Source organism: Triticum urartu, chromosome 5 (genome assembly GCF_003073215.2).
Source record: "Triticum urartu cultivar G1812 chromosome 5, Tu2.1, whole genome shotgun sequence".
NCBI classification, from domain to species: Eukaryota; Viridiplantae; Streptophyta; class Magnoliopsida; order Poales; family Poaceae; genus Triticum; species Triticum urartu.
The window spans coordinates 298,152,649-298,158,367 of record NC_053026.1 but is presented as its reverse complement, the minus strand read 5'-3'; positions in this window follow the sequence as shown (position 1 = coordinate 298,158,367).

Here is a 5,719-nt window from a genome sequence, read left to right as displayed (position 1 = left end):
GCTGAAAAGATGATGACCGAGGGACCGCCAGAGGGGAAAGAGCACCGCAAGCCCGAATTATATTATGAAAGTGTCCTAAAAGGATCCTGCCTAGCGGCAGAGCAATGCACCAAGGATGTTATATTTCCATGAATACAATCATGTTGTCCTTTGTAATGCTGAACAAGGTCATTTCTATCATTTATTGCTTGTTATATAAAATTTTATCCTCATGCGCGGCCGTTATATATATATTAATCTTGAGAGTTGGCCAAACGTCGGCTTCTGCCCCCACGTAGAAAGTACGGGGGTGTTTGGGATAAACCTGATCACTCTTTATCCCAGTTTTGGGTCCTTCGAAGGAGGTGTTCAACACAACGAACCAGGCAATCAGACTATAGGGCTTTATCGCTCTCACTTAGCCATAGGAGCTTTAGAAAAGTAACGTAGGCACAACCCCTGGTGTACGGAAGACCGTACGAGGGGCTATATAAGCACCTGATCGGAAGAAAGCCGATCCATCGCTCGCTGCATTGTTTATGGCATTATGCGGAAAAAATCCTTAAATATTTTACAACCTCTCGAATAGCTGACCAGCTCTCGCCGCATCATGACAACCAGTTTTCGGCTTTCTCTACTAAGGTGCTCGTCCGGAAGAACTGGGACACAATTGAAATAGTTCTCCCAGTGCTACCTTAGCCGATATAGCGGAATGTAAGGTACCAAAACATGGGTGCCGGGCAAACCGAACTATTGACCCAAGACATGATTCGGAGCTGATGCATATAATGCTATAAGTTTGGGGTGCCAAACTTCCATGAAGGTGTTCGGACTTGATTGCCGTATTATGGGTAAAACAAAGCCTCTGGCATATTTGTCGCGGTGTGTGGATGCCACTTGACAAAAGAATTTCAACAAGAAATAACAGTAGATAAGTATTGTATAAATCCACATGTTGTATTTGAGTAGTATGTCGATGCATGTGAGTATGTGTAATGTGATGGAAAAGAAATATGACTGTGGAACCTGCTTAGACCAGGAGGGGAAGAAGCTGTGTGCGGATCCGGAGTATAGTCGGATGGTCATGGCGGGGAATATATAAGGATTCCCTTATGCGTTCGAGCTGCTTCCATATCGCCAGCCCTGGTCTGCGCAAAGTTGAACCTCCAAACAAAATGTAAGAAATGCTTGTGCGCCGCAGAGAGGTTGAGCCGCGGTATGTGGCCTGTCCCGACCCTCGCCGAAGTGTTTAATTGAGCTCTGGACGAGCCGGGCTATCCTGCCCCGAAGTAGTTCGAAGTCCTTTGGCGGTGTCTGAGAATCGGGCCATCGACTCGAGGTTAAATTGGAAGGTGTCACTTGTATCTTCTGCAGTTAAGGCAGCGGTATACTCCTTGGTGCCAAGGGAAAGTTCGGCCTTGCCATTAACCGTGATGACGCCGCGCGGACTGGGCATCTTGAGCTTACGGTAGGCATAATGTGGCACTGTGTTGAATCGAACGAACGTGGTTCATCCGAGCAGTGCCTGATAATCATTGCGAAAGGGTACGATATCGAAGATTAACTCTTCGGCACGGTAATTGTCTGGTGATCCAAAGACTACCTCCAGGGCGATGGAGCCTGCACAACTGGCCTCCACACCTGGTATAATACCTCCGAGGGTGGTTGTAGTGGGCTTGATCACCGAATGATCAATGCCCATCTTGCGCACTGTCTCCTGGTTGAGCAGGTTTAGACTGCTACCTCCGTCCATAAGGACTCGTGTGAGGTGGAACCCGTTAATTATTGGGTCGAGGACTAGTGCGGCTGGATTGCCTTGAGTGGTGTTAACCGGATGATTCGTGTGGTTGAAGGTGACCGGCCCCAGTTTATATTGTGGGACAACTGGTTCCATTAAGTCGACATCCCCGAGGGTGTGCATTCGGTCCGGGTTGGGAGTGTAGGTGCCGTTTACCACATTCACTGTTTGGATTTGTGGGGGAAGTTTCTTTTGCCCTCTTGTACTCGGTGAGCTGGGCTCCTCATCTCCATCGTCGCTTTGAGATCCCTTATCTTTGTTTTTGGCACCTGACCTGCCAGCTTGTTTGAAGACCCAGCATTCTCTATTAGTATGATTGGCTGGTGTTTCTGGGGTGCCGTGAATTTTGCATGGGCGGTCCAGTATGCGGTCCAGGCTGGACGGACCCGGATTGTCATTTTTGAGTGGCCCATTCCGCTGACTAGACTTAGAGCCCCTAAATCCGGCATTGACTGCCGTATCTTTGGCGTTTTCACCCTTTTTGTGGCGCTTATGTTTGTTGCTTCTGGGTTTGCCGTTGTTGTCTCCGGCTTCTGATGTGCCAGGGTTGCTTGCTGTGTTTTTGCTATGGGCCAGCCAGCTATCTTCACCCATGCAAAAGCGGGTCATGAGTGTCGTGAGGGCTGCCATGGATTTTGGCTTTTCTTGCCCGATATGTCGGGCAAGCCACTCGTCACGGATGTTATGTCTAAAGGCCGCTAGGGCTTCGGCATCCGGACAGTCGACAATTTGGTTCTTTTTAGTTAGGAACCGAGTCCAGAATTTCCTGGCTGACTCTCCAGGCTGTTGTGTTATGTGACTTAAGTTGTCAGCATCCGGTGGTCGCACATAAGTGCCTTGGAAGTTGTCCAAGAATGCGTCTACCAGGTTCTCCCAACTTCCAATGTAGTTTACCGGCAAGCTATTCAGCCAATGCCGAGCCGGCCCCTTGAGTTTTAGCGGGAGATACTTGATGGCGTGTAGATCATCCCCGCGGGCCATGTGAATGTGGAGGAAGAAATCCTCTATCCATACCGCGGGGTCTGTAGTGCCGTCATATGAGTCAACATTCACGGGTTTAAACCCTTCTGGGAATTCATGGTCCATTACTTCATCAGTGAAGCATAGGGGGTGTGTGGCGCCTTTGTGCCGGGCTATATCACGACGTTGTTCATATGAGTCTTGTCTGCTGTGTTCGGCCCGGCCGGATTTGCTTTTAGTATATCCGACGTGACGCTTGTCGTCATGCATTGGGGCGCGCCCCCGTGATCCGTAGATCGATCTTGCATGTCCTCCCTTGTTTTCCAATATGTCTCACGGGTCCTGCGTGTTACCCCGGGCCTTGGAATTTTTGTATAACTGGCAACGGGGTGCGGGCTGGACTTCGGCCTAATATGCCGCTTTGTCTCGGCCACGAGGTGGTCGGTCAGCCGCATCATACGCTGGGAGAGTAGGCTTTAATGCTTCCTCCTTAAGTTGGGGTAGCGGCCTGCGTTTTGGATAGCTTTTGGTTGGGCGCTCGAGTTCGTATTCCTCGGCCGTCAGGACCTCAGTCCATCTATCCGCTAGCAGATCTTGGTTAGCTTGAAGCTGCTGTTTCTTTTTCTTCAAGTTCTTTGCTGTGGCTATAAGCCGGCGCTTGAAGCGCTCCTATTCGGCGGGATCCTCAGGCACGATAAATTAGTCGTCGCCGAGGCTCACCTCGCCTTCGGAGAGAGGCATGTAATTGTTATCCTCTGATTCTCCGTCTGCTGCCTGTTCCTTAGGGCTGGCTTGCCCATCCTCCCGCTCGAGGCCTGGCTGGAGGGGATTGTCTTCGTCTTCAGCGCTATCCACAGCGTCATTGTCTCTTGTGCCGGTATCGCTGTTTTTGCTATGGCGGGGCTTAGAGCAGCGTCGTTGACGCCGGTGCTTAGATTGCTTCTTCGGGGGATTATCCTCTGTTGCCTTATTGCCATCACCTTCTTTGGGGGTGTCCACAATGTATATATCATATGATGAGGTGGCAGTCCAGCACCTTGTGGGCGATGGTTCCTGTTCTTCTCCTACATCGTCATCCGTACCGTCGATGTCTTCGGAGCCAAAATCAAGCATGTCGGTTAAGTCATTGAAAGTGTCTATTAAGTGGGTGGTGGGTGAATTTCTTTGTCGTCCGCTTCCTACTCAAGCCGGACATAGTTCGTCCAAGGGTCTCTTGACAAGGAGAGAGATTTAAATGAATTTAGCAAGTCGCCCGAGGGCGAGTGCTGAAAGATATCCGCGGAGGTGAACTCCATGATCGGTGCCCAATTAGATTTGATAGGCACGGACGCGGGTGGTTTAGAGCCTGTGGCCGGGGATGAATCCAAGGGGCCGGCAACATAGGTCTCATAGGTGGTGAAGTCCGTATTCGGCTCTATCGCCGCTGAGTGTGCGACCTCCATGGCAGGGTCTATCCACACATCCTCGGACGGCACGATCTGCTCCGGATCGAAGGTTGGAGTAGCCACATGTGTGATCTCCCGAACACCGTCCGACGGCAGAGCTAAGTCATGTTTGTCGAGACTGTGCGGCGCACCTGACATGGGCTCGAATCCGTCAAAGATCAAGTCTCCGCGGATGTCGGCAGTGTAGTTTAAGCTTCCAAACTTGACCTGATGGCCAGGGGCGTAGCTCTCTTTGCTCCAGATGGCCAAGCGAGTTGGCTTGCAGTACAAAGCCGCCGAATACGAAGATCTGTCCGGGGAGAAAAACCTCACCCCGGATCGCATCGTTGCCGATGATCGAAGGAGCCATCAAGCCTTATGGCGACGACACAGTGGAACTCACAATGAAAGCACCAATGTCGGTGTCAAAACCGGCAGATCTCGGGTAGGGGGTACCGAACTGTGCGTCTAAGGCGGATGGTAACACGAGGCAGAGGACACAATGTTTACCCAGGTTCGGGCCCTCTTGATGGAGGTAATACCCTACGTCCTGCTTGATTGATCTTGATGATATGAGTATTACAAGAGTTGATCTACCACGAGATCGTAGAGGCTAAACCCTAGAAGCTAGCCTATGATTCTGATTGTTCTTGTCCTACAGACTAAACCCTCTGGTTTATATAGACACCGGTGGAGGCTAGGGTTACATAGAGTCGGTTACAAGGGAGGAGATCTACATATCCGAATTGCCAAGCTTGCCTTCCACGCAAAGGAGAGTCCCACCCGGACACGGGACGAAGTCTTCAATCTTGTATCTTCATAGTCCAACAGTCCGGCCAAAGTATATAGTCCGGCTGTCCAAGGACCCCCTAATCCAGGACTCCCTCAGTCTATGCGTAGATTCTATGCATGAGTAGAACACAAAGCAGTTGTGGGCGATGATTTGTTCAATTTGCTTACCATTACTAGTCTTATCTTGATCCGGCGGCATTGTGGGATGAAGTGGCCTGGACCGACCTTACACGTACGCTTACGTGAGACTGGTTCCACCGACTGACATGCACTTGATGCATAAGGTGGCTGGCGCATATCACCGTTGTGGTTTTGCATAGGTAAGAAACGTTCTTGCTAGAAACCCATAGCAACCACGTAAAACATGCAACAACAATTAGAGGACGTCTAACTTGTTTTTGCAGGGTATGCTATGTGATGTGATATGGACAAAAGGATGTGATGAGTGATATATGTGATGTATGAGATTGATCATGTTCTTGTAATAGGAATCACGACTTGCATGTCGATGAGTATGACAACCGGCAGGAGCCATAGGAGTTGTCATAATTTATTTATGACATGCGTGTCAATGAAAACGCCATGTAATTACTTTACTTTATTGCTAGCCATTAGGTATAGTAGTAGAAGTACTAGTTGGCGAGGCAACTTCATGAAGACACGATGATGGAGATCATGGTGTCATGCCGGTGACGATGGTGTTCATGCCGCGCCTCGAAGATGGAGATCAAAGGCGCAAGATGATATTGGCCATATCATGTCACTT